This window comes from Struthio camelus, chromosome 2 (genome assembly GCF_040807025.1).
Source record: "Struthio camelus isolate bStrCam1 chromosome 2, bStrCam1.hap1, whole genome shotgun sequence".
NCBI lineage: Eukaryota > Metazoa > Chordata > Aves > Struthioniformes > Struthionidae > Struthio > Struthio camelus.
The window spans coordinates 150026431-150051394 of record NC_090943.1 but is presented as its reverse complement, the minus strand read 5'-3'; the positions used below and the strand labels follow the sequence as shown (position 1 = coordinate 150051394).

The window sequence follows — 24964 nt, the reverse complement described above, 5'->3', positions numbered from 1 at the left end:
ATGGTAGAAAACAACTGGATATATGAGCTACGTAAAACAGTGAGAGACCTAAATGTTAGAAAAGAGACTTTGTTCACAAACTATACATTGATATTAGCAAATTAAACACGCTGGGGGCTGCTCCTCAGGGCTGAGGCTGGGCTCTGAGCTGAGGAACTGTTTGGGAGAGCCCTCGCTGGTCTGGGCCAGAGCCACATCAAGGACCAATCCAGCAGCTTAAACACCAGAGACTCACAGTGCTCCCATGCTGGCCGACGTCCTCTGGCAAAACTAAACAAAGCTGTGGGCGTGTGGGAAAGGGGATACGGGGAGGGTGTGCAGGAAAAGGGAGATGGGGAGAGGTGTCTTGGCACGGCAACATAAGATCCTGTCTCCTGGCCTGTCCGACACTGGCGGGGAAGGAGTTTTTTCATGAAACCACAAGTTCACTGGCGATAGCTGTGTGACAGAAAAATCTGAGAAAGATAAGGCAATGTCTGAAAGGCCTACAGCGGATCCAGCCCTGGAGATTGAGCCTTTCAGCTGAGTCTCACAGGGAAGGCCAAGAAGCCTTACAGTTCTGGCTACTTCTGCTGAATGTTCTGCACGATGATATCTCATGCAGCGGGAGCAGTGAGACGGGTAAAACTCATCGTAACTGCATAAAACGACATGTGCATGCCACTCAATGTTCATAAAGCTGGTCTTGGCCTGGAATTGCCATTCCTGTTGGATTTAGAACCTCATCTTTCCATGAGGAAATTCTAAGTTTTATCCGTACTAAGATGTATCACACCTGAGGCAAATTCAGCCGTTTGCGTCTGGAGTAACACTTTGTAAATGCAGAATATTTTTTGAAACTCAAAGCAAAAGACTATTGAATGATTTTGTGACCTTTCAATACACAGACGTCTCTGCTAATAATCCTTCTGAGGTCTTCTGTGATGCTTTTTGTAAGAATATTACTTAACCAGAACAAACTCGGCCCTCTTGTTAACTCTGATTTCTAAGTACAGGTCAAATGAAATTCTAGGAGTAAAATTGTAGGTGCAGAACAAAACCAGAAAATGTATGGTTAAGGCATAAGATGGTGATATTGTTGATGAATGCCAGAACAGGAAGATCAGCTTTATTTCTGACGTCTGATACAAAACCTTCCCAGGAATGACAATGTAGGAGCAAGATGATTTTACAACTCTGTAGCTGTTGGTCAGACCTCGGCTTCTGGCTGAAGCTTTTATTTTTGTTTCTGTTAACGTTTTCACTTCAGGTGGGGATTCTAAAATATTTGATGCACATTAGCAATTTTGTATTTCACACACACAGCTGTTAAGTTCATAGTCAAGAACGAGCAACTAAACTATGCAGTGTTCCCTATCCTTTAACTGTATAAAATCAGTCATCACATAAAACTCTTTTAAATACTGCCTTAAAAAATCAATTTGCAATTCATGGCAAAAATCAGATCTCACTTAGTAATTTATCTGAACAAAAGGAAAAATCAAGAAATTTACTGTTTTTCTGTTGACTTACACTAACTCGAACCCCTTTTCCCTTTCGTTATAAAATTCTATCCTGCCTTAACATAAGTAAATGAGTTTGTTACTCCAATGAAGCAACTGTCATATAACTCTTTTTTTTTTTTCCATAGGGTAGATGTTCTGATATACTTTAAATGCACAGTCAGATCTAACCTAGTCATTTTATACACCTGTAAATCTCCTATGGAAACTTTAATAGCGTAACATGAATGACAAATATTCAGTAACAGAAAAAGTGTTTAAAACTATTGCAGCTATTCCTTGACTCATACAAATTACTTTCACAAGTTCAGAGTGGTCACTATTGATCCCTGAATATTTATCAATAATAACCACACTGGTATGCATAAGCGCTGCAGAAAAGGAATTACAGTTTGTCTTTCATAGGATTGCTGCCTTATGGTTGTTAATAGGTATCAGGGCTTTTTTTCTTTACAAGGCTTTGATTCCTATTACTAAAAAAGAATGGTTTAAACGTATCAGTTGGCACAAGTTTTCTGAATAATAGTGCAAGGTCTTTTCTAATAAAAAAAGTTATCATATTCTTCTCTGTTAATAGGTCCTTGCTAATAAGGATCAGATTTTTACGGTTGCTCAAGATATTCAGAAAGATTTGGCATTTTCTTGTGCAATAGCCTGCATGTAGTTGCAGGACTTATCATGAAATAGTTACATTAGCCTACCAATTTAGGCTGCATTTTAAAAATTACCAGCAAACTGAACAGGAGGAAAGAGCTGGCCATGAAACGATGTTTTCCCTTGTGAAAAAAAGTAAGTGAGCATGAACATTTTTGTTTACTTTCACGGAAACTTTGCACAATTCTCAAAAACTGCTGAGTCAAATATCTAAAAAAGAATTTTAGTGAAAAACCCCAGAAGCGTTTACAGAGGATTGCTTTCCATTTCACTTTTCTAACGGAAAGCCTTTTTTCTCCAAAGCACTTGCTAGAACGCTTTATATCACATGACCACAGTCCACTGCCCCATGCTGTCCTCTTTCCAAGTACCAGCACTGAAAGTGACAAAATACAACGTTTGTTTTTGAAGAACCTTTGTTGCGATGTTGAAACAAACAGAGAGAGGCTGGGGATTAATTAGATCTAGTTTGCTTAACAACGTTTTAGTTTTCCAATGGTCATCAGTCTGCTATATTTGCTAAAAGAATTGAGTTCTTACTAAAACATGGTACCAATGTGTTTCCCCACAGATGCTCACTCATCATTAAGTTGAGTTCTTTAACGCTGCAGAGAAAATCTTTATATCCTGGCCTGCTTAAATAGTCTAAATGAACAAGACGTATACCTATTTCATAAGGCAACGTAAAGATGGGGCTCTTGCTCCCCTTTAGTTGTGCAGATGGGTATATTTTGCATGCCTCCCACACACCTCCATCCAAATGCAAAATATGGATGTTTCATCTTTCACAACAGGAACCTTCTGTTCACAGATATGCTAACATTCCTGAGAAATTTCTGAATTTTGCAGGACGGTACCCTACCTGAACATGAGATCCAATTCAGAGCTATACAATTCAGCTATAATAAAACACCCTAATATTCTATAGGGTCATAAAATTTAAGAACCTAGAAAGCATTTCTGGCCTTATTAACATGAGTATGAGTTTTATTATTGACCTCAACTGAGTCAAGATCTACTCAAAACTTGATTTTACAGCAAATCATTTACATTCACATTTTATATCTGTCTATATAGATATGATATTTTACCTACAAAGTTGACTCTAATTTCTCATTTTGTAAGAAGCTGGTTTATATTCCCCAAATGATCATATGTCACATTTGTCAAGTAAAGTTTCTTCCCTTTGTTGTTGGAGGACAATACAATTGTGCACCTATTTTGTGTCTCTAAGAAGAGGATACGCCTGCATCCTCCTTGTAGCGGTACAAAAAAGGTGCACAATTGTATTTTCCTCTAACAACAAACAGAAGAAACTGTAGGTCTGATGAACGCAATGATCCTTTATAATGCTTTGATACTACTGTATCAAAGGTGTATCATTAAAAATAAGCATACTATCAAGTGGGAAAGCAGACTTATATTGCAATTATTTTCCTATTAGCTGCTGCCCATTGCTCCTGACAGGTATAAATTAGATCTCTCTAGGTTGCCTGCAGATTAATGAGTTCCAAAATTGGCATTTAATTGTTTGGGAGTAAGAGGAAGAAAAGGAAGGTATCTGTGAAAAATCTTTATACACCTGTGATTAGAAGACACTCTCCTTTCTTTCTGTTTTTCCTTTCTCCCTTGGCATCGCTTGGGTGATAACTGACACTTCTATCAGAGGATTCCTTTCGACGCAGCAGAAACTTGCAGCTGAGGCAAGGCCAGAATTAATAATCTGCGTGAGCAAACACACAGCTGCTGTTTGTGGAGAGAGATTCTATTAACGAACAGTGAATTCTCATAATTAGCTGAGCGGTTTCTGCAGCTGCCTGCCTGACCCCAGACTACACAAATTGTGGGTGGTGTTCGGCCTCTAAATCAATCTTACCTAATTACTATAAGCATGTTCCTCCAGTCCTAATGATTGGGGGTGGGGGGAAGAGAGAGGATAGACATTTCCTTACCCATTCAAATGTTCCTCTTATTAGATTCTCCTTTGTGCCTAAATTCATATTTTTTCTATTAGCATTTCTAAGGGTATACAGGTGTGGCTACAAATCAGAAGCACAGAAGTATAATTCATGTCCTACAACCATGTGCCAGTGTGTGTCTGCTTTGCAAACAGTAGCAAAATGTGTGCTTGTTGGAAGCATCTGCCTTGCTTCAATTCACAAAACATAATTTAAAGCACACATGTCTGTCTGGATTCAAAGCCTTTTCTCTGCACTACTTCCCCTCCCCCCCAAATTAACGTAACAAAAAATAGGAAATCCTGAATGGTTGTGCCTTTGCCTTGTCTGAAGCACAGTTACTTACTACTATCTCGCCACGTGAGAACCGCATAAGACAAGCGTGTTCGTCACTCAGGAAATAAAAAAAGGGGACTATTTGCATTGACAGCCCGTTGCTCAGCAAGGGGCTTTGTGTTCCCAAGCTAAGGTGGAGTGCAGAGCCAAAGGGCTCACCCTAGACTGTGGTTAGCAGACCTCGGGGCACCTCTACCTGTGGTAATGCATCAGGAAACACAGCTGCTGTCATAACACGCCTGCAAGGCGTGGAATTGCACAAGGAGACACTGATGTACACGTGCCATTTTGGTATTCACATGATAGCGGTGCTCTTCTGCATAGTTTATTTCTATTATGGGGAATGTTAGCTGAAAATATTCTCAGATAAATGAGATATGTAGGTTATGACTAATTTTCTCTAGAAAAGCAGTCCTCAGAACCAAGTCTCTACCCATCTCTGTCCACGTACCCTCGTAGGTGAGGACTGCCTTCTGTTATGTTTCTGCAGCCATTAGGCTCACAGCAGTTCTTCCCTGACGGTAAAAATACTGCTGACTTCTACAGTCTTTGGTTCCTTGGGAATCACAGTTCTCCAGCTTCTTTTCTGGTGTTTTTTTAGGGATTTGGCTTGTTATCAGAGAGCGTCTTCCTCAGAAGATCCAAGTCCTAGGCTCTTTTTTTTTTTTTTTTCCTTAGCTAAGAATTTGTCTTGGGCAAATTATTAAGGGTCTGATAGTATGCTAGCTGAATCTGATTCTATATTAACCTGAACAGTAACTGGATCTAGATAATATACAGTTAGGTGTTTTCTATAACTTTGAGGCTTACACAGACAGTAAACTTGAGGTAAGTTTTTTGAATAGCCAGAAATATTAATTTTCTGGAGCTTTATGTAGAAGTGCTATTTTTACACTTACAGAATTAACAGCCTTCTTGATCAATTTTTAAGAGGGCAACTCCTCCTAAGTTCTATTCCACAAGTTTAAGATGGTATTTTGCTAGCATTATAAATATTAGGGGTTGTATCACTAATTAGCAGATTTTCACCTGCTGGTCAGATTGCTGTCATGGGCACGATTCCACAATTTTGAGTGCTACACCAATGCAGGAAGCAGCACTGTAGAAATCAACAATGAGGGAGCGCAAAGAACAACTTGTAAGGCCACAAAATTACATAAAGATATACTCACAAAACATTTTCCAAAGTACTACCACTTGTGGTCATTATATGTTTGTATGTCAACTGAGAAAATCTTGAATGGATTCATCATTCACATTATTTATGGATTGTTTTATGAATTATTCTTCCTTATAAACTGTTAGAAACTCTGAAAACATCCAATACCTGAAATCTGATCTACGTAGACTTAATTTGTCACTTTCATAAGTTAAGTATTTTTTTTTCTGTTTGTTGATTAGTTTATTGTGGAACTGACAGGAAGAATTTCAAATTTTGAATGTTAAGACCCAGGCTTCAAAATAACTTGTGTTGAAACAACTAAAAAATGTGTTTCATAATTTCATTATCATAGATTCATGTCATTGCTGGTAAAGTTCCTGAGTGTTTATACAGAAGTAGAAGCTATACGGTCACAAGAACATCAAATCTATTTCAAGGAAACATGAACAATTCCTATAGATATTTTCTGAGGAAATAACAACTCAAATCATTTTATGTGACACATAATGTAAAGAATTAAAGTATACTACACTGTCAACATCTTCTCCAGCTAGATAGCATCACCCTGGATTAAATACGTGTATATCATTGGTATATCATTTCTTTCTGAAATCATTATGAAAAAAGCACTTTCATTCGCCTTGCCACCTGCAACACTTCAGCTTCTTCATGCCTTTATATTCATAGTGATATAAAATTTCATGTCACATAGTTTAACAAGCAGTTCTTTAATGCCAACTGTAGCGGATAATACCATATCAGGAAACCAAAATCAGACCACCCTTATCCCTGAGTTAACAGGTTAGCAATATAAAGACAAGTCTGAACACTGCATTCCAGCAGCCCAGCTGGATTTGGCCCTGAAATCCAGATCATCTCATTTGTGTACCACAAGCACCACTGGTAACAGTACTCGACCTTGGAAGCACCATGCCATATACAAAATTTGTTATAACAGTTTGTTAAGTTGTTATGAGGCATCTTGCCTGTCAGTGCATGTTATCCTCTGCATGTTAGCAATACAAAATACCTGTCATTTCTGTTTTGCTTATTTTAACATATAGACTTCTTTTAACTTCACTAAAACCCCTTTCCTGAGATATACTGCATAGATGCACATATGTTGCAATCTACCACCTATTCAGAAAGCAGCCTCCACAATAAATCTTCTTTAAGTAGCACATTCTGGTCCAAATCGGCAAGCATGAGCCCAGATTCTTACAGGGCAAAAGACAATCTTTTCCATTCACTTTGTTTACTAAAGATATTGCTTTTCCTATGTCAGCCAGGAGAAAGTCATAAGGCATTTACATCCCTTTCTTATAACAAAAAAAAAAGGAATAAAATAGTCTTTCATATCCTCCCAAACAATTGCAACCTCTATTTTTTTCACAGACAGGGTACTGCAGGGCGCTCTCATCACAAAACCTAGCAAGTAAATAAAGATTTCTGACAGCGGTAAGGGACTTGTTCTGTGTCTTAGTCAATAGGCGTGTTTAATATACAAACCAGGAGAAGCAAGAATAAAAGACCAAAAAAAAAAAAAAAGAAAAGAAAAAGCAAAATCCAAAATTGCAAAATAGAAAAAAAAAGATGACAAAATCCTCTGTCTAGGAATACGGCACAAACTAAAACACCTGAAAAATCCTCATTCCTGAAGAATCTGGTGTTTTAACAGAAACAAAGACAATGAGAACAAAAATAATCATCTTTTCACCAGGGAAGTCGCATTACTCACATTGTCAACTCTAAGATATACCCCAGCATACCAGAACAACCACTGGTTCTGCATATGCCAAGAGAGCAGCTCTTACACTATTCACATAGACTCTGATCCAGAATCCACTCAAATCATTGGAAGTCTTTCCTTTTATTTATTTTTTTTTGTATGTAAGGCCCACACGGTATTAAAAGGTTTTCTGTTATCCTTTTAAAATTCAGCTGGTCATTTCTCTTAATATAGTCATCTGGTAACAGCAGAAGAGCCTGTAGGCAGAATCCCTCTCTCCAGTCAGGGAAAAGTGGAACATGACTCTTTAAGTAGTTTCCCTTTGCTTCCAAAGAGAGTTATCCTCTACGTAGGACCTAAATGGAAGGGAGTCTGAAGTTCACGTCCGCAAAAGAGGACATGTCTGTGCATGAGGTATGCTTATTCTGTGGCCCCCTTCCCTAGAAACAGCAAGCCCAGATCACCAACCAGCCCAGCCAAGATTTACAGTGTAATGGATACTGCAGTCTTTATCATTTTTAAAGAAAGGGAAAGACTTTTCATGCTTTTTGCTTTCGTCATCGCTAGTCTGGGACCCACCTGTACTGCAAAGGAGGTTATGCCATGTTATCACAGCTTCAAGGATGGCAGGAGCTTAGCACAGGTCTGTTCCCAAGGTGTTTTCTGGCTCCCCGTCTGACAGTTCATTCTGTTGACAATGAACTGAAGGGAGGAACCTCTAATAATCCTGAGAAAAGTAGTCCAGGGTCAGGTAGGGAGACTGCATTTTACAAAAAGTTTGGGGCCAAGCTGGAAGGGATAGGCCAATCAAGGAAACATCAAATTACTAGCACCGTGTGGTTTAGTGCTAAGCAGTGCTAAATGAGTAGAATGGTTAAATTAATTAAAACATATCCTCTTATCTGTCTTTCCACATACCTGGGGCAAATCAATTTGATCTAGTCTGATTTATTACCGTGGGAACAATTTTGTATAAGCCATGAAGAGACATAGGTTCAAATCCGTAGTCCTCTACAGCTTGATTCATGTTAACTCGTGAATCCTTTACTGAATCTATTCATGCATCTTGAAATTAAAGTTTCACCTGTCCTATAGCTGTCTCCTTAACAGAAACCCAAAGTAATCAGCAGATCAGCAGTAAAATCAGCTGGCAGGATAGATAGGCTCCCCTCTCCAAGGAGTCTGCAGTTTCAAAATTTGAATATTTAAAGAATATTTAAATTTTGAACAGTAGAGTTGTGTGCTGCGTACACATTACACTTTATTGAATTAGTCTCATCCTCCAATGAGTCTGAGAGCACTGATCAGAATACTAGGAGTTTCCCATTAGGCAAACGAACGCTCAGGTAGCAGCAGACACGCGTTTTCTGCACTGGACCCAGCTACTCAGCGAGAAGTGCCACTACTGCGTGAAGTGGTCTGTTTCATCAAAGGATGAATGCTTTCCCATCAGTATGTTTCAGAATCAAAGCTGAATCCCCTCAGGCTAATACCTGCTTTGAGAATATATGTACTTCACACACGGTGTTTTAAATAGGGTGGTATGAACAATATGCTCATGGCATTAGAAATACTGACAACATGAGATATTTTTCATGTCGCAGAATTACTTCAACATTGTGTTTACCAAGATATTTTACTTGTTAGTCTGGTCATATTTTGCCTAATGCATAAATGAAACAGCACACAAATTAGATTTTTTTTTTCCTGGAAGTCTCATTACAAATGCTTACTCTTTAAAGCATGCAGTTATAGAAGTTTTGACCAAAAATGAATTTTAAATATATACTCAACCATGTGTGTCCTGTATTTTATCCAGGACAGATGGATAACAAAATGGTCTAGTGTCACCTGAACGAATAGCAGTGGGAAAATTTGAAATGTTTAATTCTTTATAGAAGTTCAGACCATCCTCTTGAAAAATGCCTCTTGGAAAAGGCCAGGTATGGGAAGGCCAGTCTATCTCCGAAGTTTTAATTACTCTTTCCTCCAGCTTTGTCGCACAAGGAGAAGAAAGAGGGGAGGCCTGGTCCCAAATCATGAAGTCCTGGATCCGCCTTGGAGCTTTCTATTGTTCTTTTCTGCTCCGTGACTCCATGGCTCTGTTCCCGTTGCAGAGGCAACCTCGCCTGCTTCAGAAGGGTGTGCACCAGTCCCCAGCAGCTGAATTAAGGGCATAGCAGGGCATATTTCAAAATAGATATAGGTGCACATACCTATATCAGCATCATTGCTTTCAATTAATTTAGGCAACTCAAAATGTGTGTCTACATGTACCAACTTTTCATACTTTCGTATTTTTAATAACTTGCCTCTAAACCTCTGGCACAACCAAGTACCTTGATACCTACTGACTTTAAACAGGTAAATAGACTTTTTTCTATAGGACTATTTACATATTAAGTGCTTTGTTGGTCTGGGGCCTCAGACCTTTGTCCTGTAAAAGGCCGAAAGTGTGAGACCCAGAGAACAAAGTATGGACACATTTGTGCAGACATTAAGCATACAGAAACAACGACAGCAATGGCTGGGAGGGACCTCAGAGCTTCCCCAGTTCTTCACTCAGTCCCCAGGCATGATCAGCCACACTTGGATCATTCCTGGCAGGGTTTTATCTAATCTGCCCCTTAAAGACTTCTAATGAGGGGACGCCACCATCTTCTCAGATATCCTGCTTCAGTGCTTCACTAGTTTCAGCACTCGAAATTTCTTTTTAAACTATAATTTGATTTTTTTTTTTTGTCATTTAAACTATTCTTGTCCTAGTTATCTCTGTTCTATGCTTGATGATTACCAAAATGCCCCTCAACCTCCCCCCCCCAACAAAAGTAAACACAAACTTTTCAGCCTTTCCTCACAAGTCATGTTTTTCTAAATTTTTATCATTTTCATCACTTTCTCTTGGTTTCTCTCCAGTTGGGTTAAACTCCTGGTCTGAGGCACCCAAAAGCAGCCACAATACTCTACCTGAGACTTTTCCAATAGCAAGGAGGACAGAAAGATCACTTCAGCTGTCTCACTATACATATACTCCTATTTATAAAACTCAGTAAGACGTTTTTGCTTCTTCTACAATAGTTTAACTCTATTGACTCACATTCTGTTTATAAGCCAGTGCCATCCCCAGAGCATTTCCTGCAGAGCTACTGCGAGTCAGCCATTCCTGAGAAATCCATACTAGTTATTTCTTGTACTTCTGCTTTCTCCTCAGTTTATAGAAATAGTTCATTTGATTATTTGTTGCAGTATTTTCTAAGAATTGAAGTTGAAATCATGGTTTATGCTTAACAACAGGCACCAGCTACACACTTTTACAGTTATTTTGATGATATCCCCCCCCCCCCCCCCTTTATAAAACTACAAGCAGAGCCTGTGTTTCTTCATCCAGGTTTTTAAGTATCCTAGGGTGAAGCCTATCAGACTCAGCTGATCTGAAAGCATCTAATGAGTGGTCTCCTTGACTCCATTGAGATGCATGTGCCTGTACTCAAGCACTTTGCTGGACCAGGGCCAGAAAGCTCAGCACTTTACAGAACTGTGCTGCTCTAAGTTTCCACGATGCCACTGGTAATATAGGAAATATAGGACTACCCAGAGAGGTTGTGTCCACCTCTTATGTGTCTCAGACACAGTGTAAGGACATCTAAGATGTACTATAGCACATCACACTTCCCTAAAGGAAAAAGTGAAGCTGTTTTCAGATCAGGAGGAGTGATCAGACCTACTATTTTCAGAAAAAAAGTTTCTATACGATCTATTGCCTCATCATTACCACCGATACAGCAGCATTTTCCTGCACCTCCATGATGCAAGGACCCTGTAAAAATGCACTTGAATATACAGAAAATAAACTAGAATAATGGCAGTTTTGTGAAGCAGAAACTCAGGTAAAAGTAAGTAAAAAAGACTGTGGTTTTCAAAGGGCTGCTGAGCTGCCTGTAGGAAGTCCTTGGATTTCTAGGCCACTTAATTCAAGACCCACATCTGCCACAAAGGTAACAGAATCCAAGTGTAAATTTTAATAATTGCAGCAGTGATTAGTTTTAGTTCTTGGCAGTTCATTACTGACTGCACAATTCCAGAGGCTCTTGTTAAATGATCCACGGAATGAGTCAGGCATGGAATTAACCTATTTTGAGTTCCCTGAAGCTTATGTCCCATGAAGGAGTATTCACATACCTCTCTTGGGGCCAATCCTGAAAGCCCTTCCTCGTACGAGTAATCCTTACCCACACTAGACTGCTGTTGACTTCAGTGCCAGCACTTGTGTTAGCAAAGACTGCACTCATGAGTAACCATTTGCAGGACTGGGTGCGTGGTTTTCATGTTCCATTTGACAAAAGCAAATTACTTACGGGCACAGTCCCAAGTTTACATGAAAAATTACACTTACTTGTTTAAAAAAAACAGTATTTCTGTTACATTCCTACTTTCATTCTAATTGCAAGCACATTTGGGCTCTGTCCTAACTGAGGCCAATGCCAGCAAGATTGGGTGCAGTGGCTGTGAATCATTATTACCTGTACAGCACTGCTCAGATGCCAGCTGTGATGATCCATGGTCTGCTAGAATTCTTTAGGGAAACATCTGGGAAAGGATAAAGCTAAATGGAGGGCTAATAACTATTAAGAATTTCTTTCTCTTTTTTAAAGTTTTTTTTTTTAAAGTTCTATGTAAAGAAAATCCAAGAGAAAATTCTTTTTTTCTTTTTTTTCTGCCTGGGCTGACAGTCAGCTCTCCTGTGCAAGGTATGCTGTGGTTGATCAGTTGTATCACCAGGTAAGGGAGTTACAGGAGGAAGTCAGTAGGCTATATAGCATCTGAGAAAATGAGCAGGAGATTGACAGCATATTCTCAGAGACTGTGCAGCTCTAGGAGTCCCCACTGCAGTGGAATTGCCAGAAGGCTCTGTACTGTGTGAAATGGTACATCATAACACTGTTGAAGAAGGATTTTCCAAGTTAACAATTTGCTGTGCTGCTGGTGTTGGCAGCAGGGTTTTGGTTTCTATGACCATGGGACCCTGTTTGAAGATCACCAGCTGATGGGAAGAGATGGGATCCACCTCACCAAGCAAGGCACGTGTGTCTTTGCCAACAGGTTGTCCAGCCTGGTAAGGAGGGCTTTAAACTAGGCAAGATGGGGGAAGGGGAGAGTTATAGAGATAGGGTAGTCAGCAAAAGGCCACTGAAGTTGGGATGACTCCAGCGGGTGCATGCAGTCAGGGAAGTGCACGTGGGACATAGCTAGGAGGATCCTTTTGCACCCCTCCTAGGAAACCTGCATGCTTGATTGCCTGTCTGAAATGCCTATACACCAATGCACACAGAATGGGGAATAAACAGGAAGAGTTAGAGATCTGTGTGCGGTCCCAGGACCATGATCTCATTGCAGTTACAGAGACATGGTGGGATAGCTCACATGACTGGAATACTGTCATGGATGGCTGTGTGCTTTTTAGGAAAGACAGGCAGGGAAGGCGAGGTGGTGGAGTTGCTCTTTATGTAATTCCACATACATAAAGAGAGCATGTATGAAAGAGCAACTGGAATGTATGGAGCTCTGCCTAGGGGTGGATGAAGAGCAAGTTGAGAGCCTATGGGTAAGGATTAAAGGGCAGGCTAACAGGGGTGACCCTGTCATGTGTGTTTACTGCAGGCCGCCTGATCAGGAGGAAGCTGTCGATGAGGCCTTCTACAGACAGCTGGAAGTAGCCTCACGATCACAGTCCCTGGTCCTCATGGGAGACTTCAACCACCCTGACATCTGCTGGGAAGACAGCACAGCTAGACACAAACAGTCGAGGAGGTTCCTGCAGAGCATTGATGATAACTTCTTGACCCAGGTGGTGGAGAAGCCAGCAAGGAGAGGTGTGCTGCTGGACCTTGTACTAACACACGAAGAAGGTCTAGTTGGAGATTTGAAGGTTGGGGACAGCCTTGGCTGCAGTGACCATGAGATGGTGGAGTTCAGGATCCTACGAGGAGGGAGCAGGGCAATGAGTAGGATTGCAGTGCTGGACTTCAGGAGAGCACACTTTGGCCTCTTCAGGGACCTACTTAGGGGAATCTCATGGGGTAGGGCCCTAGAAGGAAGAGGGGTCCAAGAAAGCTGGTTAATGTTCAAGTATCACCTCCTCCAGGCTCAAGAGCAGTGCATCCCTCTGAGGAAGAAGTCGAGCAAAGCGGGCAGGAGACCTGCATGGATGAGCAAGGTACTCCTGGCAAAACTCCAACAGAAGAAGGAAGTGTACAGAATGTGGAGAAGGGGATAGGCCACTTGGGAGGAATACAGGGAGGTTGCCAGAGTGTGCACGGATGCGACAAGGAAGGCTAAGGCCCATTTGGAATTAAATCTGGCAAGGGATGTCAAGGACAACAAGAAGGGCTTCTTCAAATACATTAATAGCAAAGGAAGACTAGGGAAAATGTGAGCCCACTGCTGAATGGGCCGGGTGCTCTGGTGACGAAGGATACAGAGAAGGCAGAGTTATTGAATGCTGCCTTTGTTGCAGTCTTCACTGCTAAGGCCAGTGCTCAGGAATTCCAGACCCTGGGGACAAGAGAGGAAGTCTGGAGAAAGGAAGACTCTCCCTTGGTGGAGGAGGATCAGGTTAGAGATCTTTTGTCCAAACTTGACATCCACAAATCCACGGGCCCTGATGGGATGCACCCACGAGTGCTGAGGGAGCTGGCGGATGTTATTGCTAGGCCACTCTCCATCATCTTGGAAAGGTCCTGGAGATCAGGAGAGGTGCCTGAGGACTGGAAGAAAGCCCATGTCACCCCAGTCTTCAAAAAGGGCAAGAAGAAGGAGCCAGGAAACTCCAGGCCTGTCAGCCTCACCTCCATCCCTGGAAAGGTGATGGAACAGCTCCTCCTGGAGGTCCTCACTAAGCATCTGGAGGACAAGAAGGTGATCAGGAGTAGTCAGCATGGATTCACCAAAGGAGAAATCCTGCTTGACCAATCTGATAGCGTTCTCTAATGGCATGACTGGCTGGGGAGATGAGGGGAGAGCAGTGGATGTGGTCTACCTGGACTTCAGCAAGGCTTTCAACGCTATCTCCCACCACATCCTCCTAGGTAAACTCAGGAAGTGTGGGTGAGACGAGTGGACGGTGAGGTGGATTGAGAACTGGCTGGATGGCAGAGCTCAGAGGGTTGTGGTGAATGGTGCAGAGTCAAGTTGGAGGCCTGTAGCTAGTGGTGTTCCCCCAGGGGTCAGTGCTGGGTCCACTCTTGTTCAATGTATTCATCAATGACCTGGAGGAAGGCACAGAGTGCACCCTCAGCAAGTTTGCTGAGCATACTAAACTGGGGAGAGTGGCTGACACACCAGAAGGCTGTGCTGCCATTCAGAGGGACCTGGACAGGCTGGAGAGGTGGGCGGAGAGGAACCTCATGAAGTTCCACAAAGGCAAGTGCAGGGTCCTGCGCCTAGGGAGGAAGAACCCCATGCAGCAGTACAGGCTGGGGGTTGACCTGCTGGCAAGCAGCTCTGCTGAGAAGGACCTGGGAGTCCTGGTGGACAGCAAGTTAACCATGAGGCAGCAGTGTGCCCTTGTGGCCAAGAAGGCCAAGGGTCTCCTGGGGTGCATGAGGTAGAGTGTTGCCAGCAGGTGGAAGGAGGTGATCCTGCCCCTCTACTCAGCCCTGGGGAGGCCTCACCTGGAGTGCTGTGTCCAGTTCTGGGCTCCCCAGTACAAGAGAGACATGGCACTCCTGGAGAGAGTCCAGCGGAGGGCTACCAAGATGATTAGAGGGCTGGAGCACCTCTCCTGTGAGGAAAGGCTGAGGGAGCTGGGCCTGTTGAGCCTGGAGAAGAGAAGACTGAGAGGGGATCTCATCAATGTATACAAATATCTAAAGAGTCGATGTCAAGAGGATGGGGCCATGCTATTTTCAGTGGTGCCCAGCAACAGAACAAGAGGCAATGGGCACAAACTGAAACACAGGCAGTTCCATCTGAACCTGAGGAGAAACCTCTTTCCTGTGAGGGTGAATGAGCACTGGAACAGGTTGCCCAGAGAGGTGGTGGAGTCTCCTTTGCTGGAGATATTCAAAATCTGTCTGGTTGCAATCCTGGGCAATATGCTCTAGAGGACCCTGCTTGAGCAGGAGGGTTGGACAAGATGATCTCCAGAGGTCCCTTCCAAACTCAGCCGTTCTGTGATTCTGTGATATATTAAACCTTATCATATGAATTTTTGCAGTATTTAATTTTGTAAAACTTTAAAAAAAAAACTTCAGACAGTTGAGGACTTCCATGGCATTTTAAATATGAGAAAAACAGTGTCATGCAGGAAGAATACTAGAGATAGTGTAAGAAGGGTCTTATGGCATAGTCTGGCTGTAACAGCTTTCCCCAAACACATTATATAGGGAGCATAACACTGAGCATAGGGACCTTCTAGTATCAGGTCCAGCCTACTGCTGTTGGGCAAACATATCATTTAACCCTTTTATGAACTTGCAAGGTTCCTCCTGACAGTAGCCAATCTCTGCTCCCTCAGACTCTAACCTGAAAAGTTGTCCTAGACTTCAGTATTTTTACTTGCTGGAATTTATGCACATACTTCCGTGGCCATGTGTATATAGAGTTTGTCATAAATAACTACAAAGCAGACACAAAATCATTATATGGAAAGCTAAGACTTAAAATGTGGGATAATGTTTTAATGATCCCACACAGGCGATAAAGGTTCAGGAGCTGAACAGGGGACAAGGTAAGCAGAGACTTAGCTCTTCCAAAAAAGCAAGGAGCTCAGAACAACTGATGCAGAAGTGGAAGACAATCGAAAACAGATTGAGATTCATAGAGACACAGCAGTAGATGCGTCAAGCCCAGCCATGCACACAGCCAACCTAGTAAACAACCTCTAGGTATCATTTTTGTTGGAGTGTAGCCACCAGCTGCTCTGAGCCGACAGCGACCCCACTGAGAGGCTCTGCTGCTGACCTCCGATGCTTTAATTCCTCTGCATGCATATTTTAACATTATTACAAAAGGTTTCATTTACAATTCACAGGCTGAGCAACAATGAGTACATTTCGTGGAGGTCAGCCTCAACCATTCCTCCCAGTGATGGAATTATAGTTTAAACAGCTGGAGCACAGTCCCAGGAGGGACACTGGGATATGGTTCCTTTACAGCAGAATAAATCCATCAGGCATACTTCATGTGTCCGATAACATTAATAGATATCAGAGCTTTTTAATATTTAATGAACTCACTTGGAGGTTGTTTACTAGGGAGAGAGAAATCGGAAAGGATGATCACAGCCTTTTGATCTGTAAAGACAACAACAAAACTCAAATCTCAGCTAACGGGGCCAGCCTCTCTCCTCGCGTCCTCCCACTACCTTTCTGAACTCTAAGAAGAACCTGCCTAATGCATGACCTGTTTCTTTTTCAGAATGTGCAAGAGTGTTTTTAGTTTAGTGGTTCAAAAGTTAATCATTTCCATGCTTCCCACAATTTAATAGAGATGCCAGAAACTGTCAAATAGCTTTCAGTTTAGTGATGGAGAAAACAGGAAAGGAAAGACAACTTGCAGAGGCATAAAGCAAACAGCGTACCACTAATAGAAGCCAAAATGAGCCTGGGTGTGCTAATGAATGTTATGTCCATTAGCACAGAGATATCACTGAATGTGAGCTTTGGCAGTGACTCTCTTTGCTAATGGCCTTTGGTCTTAATATTGCCATCATATGTTTCCTTTTTAATTTTGCTATAATACTCAGTTTATTAGAGATTAGAGAATTTCAGTTGAGTAGGAGCTTGCGTTTATTTCTTTATTCCATTTCATTTCTTTATTTTTTAACATACTTTATTGAATTTAATTTCATTGGGCAAGTAGGAATTACTGTTTAAAGAAGAGATGTGTGTTGACATTTACCTCCTGTTCAGAGGTTTCAGACAAACATGAAGTGTCTATAGTAGGTTCTTGCAGTTGAAAGACATACAATGTGCTTATCAGTGGGACAGTCCCAAACAGTGTGAACAGGAGCATAAGAAAGTTTATTTTCCTGCAGAATATGAAACATGGACTGCTGCACAGCTGATGAGCTTTCCCGGAATCACTAGGATTTCGCATTAGTGGAAGGGTTTACATATGCAGACTTGCTGCAAGATCAATGAAAAGGTCTGCTCCAAGACTCGGGAAATAAAGAGCACAGTCTATGCTTACACATGAGCGCTAGTCTGTACTTGTGAGTAGTCCCACCAATGCCATTGCCTTGGCCAAGGCAGATATGAAGAACAACTCCGCTCTGCTGTGTTCAGGAGAGGCAGGGAAACAGCTGGTACCATGGCACAAGGCACCAGTGAGACATACCACCTTCGAGGTGTACTTCTGATCACCTGCCTTCAAGAGAGATGAATTCAAACCATAAAGGCAATTGTAGGATGAGGTAAATGGGAAGCCTATTCTCTGAGTGGAAATAGATGTCTTTCACTTCCTTGCAATCTATCAAACAAAAGCTCAGGGGAACAGGACTGCTTTCTACACTCTTGGAGGTAGGAGGAAAAGGGCAGGACACAGAAAAGAACGATTTCAGCTGGAGGACAATGCTGAGGGCTGAACAGAGTGCCCATGAATAAATATGTTTGGAAATTAGAAGTAGATTAGAGATCAGAGGTAGATAAAGGAGTTAGGATCTGGAACAAGGGTTAGCAAGGGTGAAATCTTATCTTGCTTTAAGACGGAGATTAATACATCTACTCCATTTACACAAGTGTTTATATAGTATGATTGCCTACATGTAGTAAAAATGACTGGATTTGACAATCCTGGCAACGCCTTTCACTATTATGCTTCTGAATGAATGTAGATTTGAGGGAGGTGTCCATTTTCTCTTCATCTTGCACTTATAATTTTTATTAATAACTATTTATGGATTACAAGCAAGTTACCCCAGAAAGACAGACTTCATTCATATTTTTTGTACAGTATTTGTCAGTCTTTACCAAAAATAGGATGTGTATCTGGGTGAAAAACTTTTAGCATATTACCCAGGGTTACCAGTTTAGAAGAACGAGTTGCTGTGAAAAGTGGTGAACTATGTAGAGAAACACATTGCATGTGAAAGCCATTAGGATTGTTCACTTACGGGCTTTTCTTTTTCTTTTTTTTTCTTGTTACTATTTGGTTTTCAGATTTTCTGTTCCTTAAAAAGTGGAGAAGTAAGCAGATGGTGGATTTCCTGAGAGCCAGGGCTGCTCCACTGATGAAGTGCTGTCATTCTCAGCGAGAAAGTCACCACCAGCCTTCACCTTTTACAAGAAATCATTTTCAGGTAAAAAGATATTTAAAATAATTTCAATTAAAGTACTAAACCAGAAGCAGATGTTCAGATATGATTTAGGAATATTTAATGGCTTTGGCAATGAATACACATGGGTTATTTTTAACAGACATGGGGCACTTCTCTACTCCTGTCACCTTTTCATCATTGCCTATCAATGACAAATGGTTAAATAAAGAGCTCATCTGCAGCCCTGCTAAGCAACTGAGATAAAGGACAAGTGAAAATACCTGCTAGGTAGAAAAAGAAGCAGCTTTGCCTCAGGTTCTAATGTCAGATGCTGGTATTTAAGATGTACATGCAAAGGATCTTCCCTAGAAACATCTTATTGTGTAGGAAATTAACGGGAAGAAAAGAATGCTGCTCCTTTTTCTTCTTTTTCCTTCTTCTTCTTTTGATCTGTCAAAACTTTTTAATTAATCCATTTTGGAAATACAAAAAAAATCCTGGAGGATAAAGGACCAGAGATCTCCTTTTGGAAACTGAATCTGCTCTGGAACAAAAATTGAAAGCAATAAAAGCTGAAACTAATTTCCAGATGGACTAAATTGGTTCCAGGGTTTCTTGAGATTTTGGCCAACATATTGCACAGCTGAAGCAGAGCCTCAACTTGCTAATTTTACCGAGGAAAAACATCTCAATAGGGACACACTCCCCTTGAGAGTCTGTGTGCTGCTTGTGTGGTTCTGCTTAGCCTCAGCTATCCATTTCTCCCCATCCCCAAAGGCAGGGTGAAAATCTCCCCTGAGACTGTCACCAGCACCCTCTCAGGATTACAGTCTGGCAAGCCTCGACTCCCTGTGACGCTGCAGAGTCACCTAAAAGTTTCCTTGAATCCCGTCAGCCTCCAAACCTGTACGGCTGGGCAAATTTATCTGATTGGAGCAGGGTGGGTCTGGTTTGTTCATTGCTTAATTAAGTGTAATATCTTTGACAAGGTGCCTTATTGACATTGAAGCAAATTAAAGACCTTATTATGTGACAAACACTGTCATCACTCAAGCAAAACTTAGTTCAGAGGGGAATTTTGCCTGAGAAGGGATTGCAGTATGTGACTGTACTATTTATCTGAATAACCTTCTCCATTACAGTGTATGGAGAATTATTCTAGGCTGGAAAGATGAAATTCATCTCCACATTCTGCCTGCTGCCTCTCTGCTGCGATTGTTCACAGTGACTGTCTTTTTGATGCAGACACCTGTCCAGAAGAAAGAGCACCTCTTTTTCCAGGGGCCAGGTGGCCAGCCATGGTAGTGCATGGCTGGATCTGCCTTTGTACCTATGATACACGAAGTGAAAGGTTCCGGTTATCCAGTAAGTGCAGAATACTTACTTTTAAGAGAAAAAGCCCTGGTTAAGTAGGGCATTATAACCATGCCATGAAATTACAGATCTCATTCCTTTCCAAGAAAAAGGAAAAAAGGCCATTTTAAAGCTTTTTAAAAACAATAAAAACTGTTTGTTTAATAAGTGCACTTTTGCATGCTTGCCAACAGCACAAACCGTATTATCCAGAACAATCATCTGTTTAGGGTTTCCAGTGTTAAATAAAACCTCAGCCAAGCACAAATTTGAGAATAGGCTGAAAACAGTCTGCTCACTGGCACTTTATTCCCAAGAATACAGGGTTTGTGCACTGGGATAGTTTTAGACATGACCAGGAAGGTTTTTATAAAACACGACTAGTACTTGATTCCTCCTGCCTGTAGGCATGATCCATGATTTGTTTTACATGATATAGTGGAAATCAAGGGGAAAAGTATACATTTATAGTTAAAGCATCTACCTATGTTATTTGTAGTTCTCTTTTGCTAGATTATGAAATAAGGTAATCTCAGGTGGCTAATCCAGGGTGGTTTTAGAGAAGAGATCTGCTCAGCAGAGGACAGTAGAGGTTCCTTAATCCTCCCAGGGCCTGTAGTGGCACAAACAGGTTTGCCAAGGGCTAGCTTATTCTGCAGAAAGGAGAAGAGATAAACTGGAGAAGGATAGACTATTTCTTGGGAATGTGGGGTCTTCTGTAGCTCTAGGTAATTCTTAGAGCTCTCCAACTACATAAACACTTTTTTCCTTGGTTCAGAGGTGATGCGCCTCAATCCCACTCTAAAATACGGCAAACTGGAGACTGAGATCCAATAGCATCTCCAGCTACTTATTTATAGCCTTCCTGATTTGCAAATTTTGAAACAGGTTACAATGTCTTTTTTAATAACTTTATCACTGAACAGGGGAGATCAGTTTAATTCAGTCCCAACATTGTAATGAAAGTCAGAGGTGATATTCTTTCTATCCGGGTGGACCAGCCCTCCTCTCACTGTAGCCATGTCACTCTGGCAGACTCATCCATTATTTCTTGCTGGGGTTAGAGGGGGCTTATCATCTCCTGAGACCCTACAGTCTCTAGTAGCCCTACCTGGTGGACTTCCAGAGCATATCAGAGGCATATCAGTCAGCTGGGAAGAAACACTGTATTCTCTCTTCCTCTTCCTCCTCCTCCTCCTCCTCCTTTGTCGATAGAGACAGTGAATAGGAAGGACTCTGCCTCTGACAGCAGCTGACAGCCTTGATCAATAGCTGTTGTTTAAAAAAAAAAAAGCTAATTAAATTATTAGAGCTTTCATGCAACAACATTGTCTCTTCAAACCAGAACCTGCAGAATAAGATGCTCTCTGCATGCCCTACCCCCCTGGAAAACAAAGCAAAAAGTGTTTGGATGCTTTGTATTCTTAAAGGACCGAATATTATACCACTATAGGATTAGTGGTAAAACCTGAGGGGGTTATTCACCTCAGAAAACTTTATTTTCCAAACAGAGTAGCACATGCTAGGGCAACACACATGCCACTAGGAAGTAAACAGTTTGTTCACTTCACTGAATACAGAATTGTTTCCAATTTAATAGGTTTGTGTTAAAATGCTGCTATAATATGTATTTTTCTGTTGTCTCCCATCAGCCACATTGCAGCCTTTTTTTTTTTACTGAGGAGGGCAAAGGTGATGTAATGATCCACAATTTTCCCTCAAACATGCTATCCATATTTCATTAACCAAGTAAATTATTTAAACATGTTCACTTGCACACGTGCCTCCTCTTATACACATGCCATACATTCCTGCCAGTGCAGCCTACCTAGATGTAATGAGATGCTCCTCTTTGGATCTTATTGCCCAATCAGACTGTAATTAAGCCTAAGAAGATGCAGGTAAATGTGCAAGATGCCTGTTTAATTAAAAATGAAAATGACGGTTTAAGTATCAATTCATGTTCTATTCAATTATCAGCAAGATTCGTAAAGCAACTTTACCTTTCAGTAGCTTTCAATTAAAAAAAAAAATACCCATCCTAAATTCATATTTCCATATGGCATGGTTACTTTCATCTCCATATGCAGGAGAAATGCTGGTATATTGCAAAAAATCCCATGAAAAATAAAATGATTGCATGAATTCATGGAGGGCAAAAAAAAAATGCTGTCAGAACACAGCAGACTGAGTCAATGTATAGCTTGCATATGGAAACAATGACATGATTGTTTACTCACTGGTTTAATGATATTCACTTTCTCCTAATGGCAATGTTGAAAATGTGAATGCCAGATGTTGAGCCTACAGCGCAGAAGCGACAAACACTGGAAGGTCTATAGAAAGGAATTTATCCTGACATCAAAATATAGTGTAACTCTTCAGTTTATTAATGCTGTGTGTGTGTTTTTTTTTAATTTAGAAAAAAAATAGTTTCATGTCTGCAGTTTAAATTTCCATATTTTATAACAGTTCAGCAACAAATTTACATATTTCCTGGAATCTGCAGATATAAAAGCGGTAAAACACTTCAGGCATTATTAGATAGTAGATTATAACCCATTACTATTGTTTCAATTAGCAATGTAAAAGTGACCTGCAGTGTTCAGATGACCCACTAATGGATTTAAATGCTTTCAAATATTAATGCAGGTTTTCTAAAGATGAATCCCAAACCCATTATTCCTGGAATAACCGTGAGCTGAAAAGCTGGCAATGATTGTGCATTATGTGGAAAGGCTCATGGTTAATTAAATGAATACCTAGCATTACACTGTTCACTTTAGTGCTACAAAATTATTTCTCATTGATTTTTACATTCTGAGCCCGTGATTCAATTTACTTCTGCAATTTGGGTTGTTGTGTCAATAAAACAGAACTGCTTGAAGATGGAAGCATTAGAGGGGGATGCAAACATTAAGATCCAAAGAAAACTGTAGTTTTCCTATTTTTTTCCTATTGAAATATTATTTTTAGGCATCACTGTTATGCATTATTATTACAATTTTTGTTTGTTTCCATCTGCTCTGTATTCATTTTGATATTCAGGAACCGGAATGTTAGTGATTACTTAAAGGTGAGTAGCTAATTTTTCAGAAACACGTTCTCTCACTATCAAGAACAAAAGCATCATCAACACAAATCTGTTATTTCATGTTAAATGAACTAAAAGGGCTTGATTCATCAAAGAAATCATGCTGGAAAGTCAGGGAGTTTTTGGTTTAGTAAATACATGAAATTGAATTCTTAAATTACTAAAATGAAGAATTCTGAGAAGAAGACAAGACAGTTCTGAGAAGAAAAATCAGAATCATCCCAGGATGTTTTTTTAGGAAATGCCTATTCCCTTCTGAGTAAAATAGTGCCTGGAAGAAAGGGGAGAAACTTTTTCATTGGAGATGCTGGTGTGAGTAACCTCTCTGGTGGGTTATAGCATTTAACTGATGTTCTTTAGGATACTTTCATTGTTCGAAAGTGGGCCTGTGAGCTATTCCTGCATATATTTCATGATTCAGCTCATAATGCTCTCAAATATCTTAGGTCTTGGCCACCTATGCGTGTTTGCAGAACGTGTATTTTATAGCATCTGAAAATATTTTAAATTAATCTCATTTATACGTGTGTTATGCTATGCACAGGGTGAATGGAATAATATTTTCCTCACCTTTCCCATGGGACTTTAAGTAAGTTTGATTTTCAGGGTCAGGAAGAATTAAGGAGAAAGGTGTACTGCATGTCAAATCCTAAGCCCTCTGCAACCCCCGGCTCCCAGTGAGGCAGGAATCAGCTCCAGTACGGATTTGAATAATAGCAAGATCTCCACAGAAATACACTTAGCTTGGAACATTTTACTACTGTTGCACTGTGTTTAAATGACTCATCTCATAGTCATCATTATTTTCAAGGTAAGTTTTTTAAATAGGCATGCAGATGTCAGTTCCCTCATATTGGGGAAAATCAAGAGTAATTCTATTATGGCCAGTGGAATTGTAATGATGTAAAATGAGCGTAGGTGAGGAGATAATTAGGTCCACTCTGTTCATCGTGTGATACGCTCCTATAGTCACTTACTTGCCTGAGTAATGCTCTCTTTAGAAAGTCCACTGAGCTCAATCAGATTATTTGCATGAGTAAGCATCCCGTCATGTGTGTGCACCCTTTTTTCAGATGTTTAATTCCTCCAAAAGTGAAACTAACTATAAATCAGCACTGTGAATAAATAGGTTATAAAACGGATTTATAAACATGCAAAAATTGAATTAAGTTAGAAATATTAAAAATATACAGAAAGCAAACAGGATAAATTTGTCTTTGCCTTAGGGCACTGCTTTTCAGAAACCAGAAGGTGTGCAGGAAAATCCTATTCAAAGTTAGGATCATTATAATCTCAGATAGTTAAATAGCTAGGGAGCTGTTTTGTGTTCACCAGCTAGGACAATGCATTCGGAACTGAAATGCACTTATGTGTAGCCTCACTTAGAGCATTAGCCATTACTTGAACCTTGACCATGAGCACTCAGTATGACAGTAACCAGTTTGATATCTAGACCCAGCTAAATGAGGATACATGTTTGTGATATGGATTAGAACCATATTCTCTCTGCTTGCGAAAAGAAACAGATAGTTGGCAACTGGCTTAAGTGCAAAAGGATCTGGCTTCATTGCTAAAGGTAAGCAGTCCCGAAGATAATTAAAGATTTCCTGCAAAACGGGATCACTATGTCAGGATTTTTACAATAGAATACTTTTTCACTATGCTGTTATCTATAGGTAAATACTGTTTATGTACTTTTTACTTTTAGTGGATGGGGATGTTATTTATTCATTAAAATGAAGAGAAAAGAACCCATAGCCACTACATTCCTGCAATGAATTCATTCTCATTTTATTACTAGTTGGAAAGCTGTTGACTTTTCTTTCTCAGTTAGCAGAAAAACTGTAAATAAAATTATTTCCCCCTTGTTATGTTGTCCGTAATGCTAGAAAATACAGTGAACGAAACCCAATAGTTTT

General features: G+C 40.6%; 1 long non-coding RNA gene across 1 annotated transcript in view; it reads right to left on the bottom strand.

Moving 5' to 3' along the window:
• LOC138066074 (uncharacterized) overlaps nt 1-21137 on the bottom strand; it is a 35316-nt gene extending 14179 nt beyond the window's left edge. Inside the window, exon 1 of the long non-coding RNA XR_011139284.1 lies at nt 21063-21137. This is a non-coding gene — a long non-coding RNA (uncharacterized lncRNA). The remainder of the gene's footprint in view (nt 1-21062) is intronic.
• Nucleotides 21138-24964: the final 3827 nt, after the last annotated feature.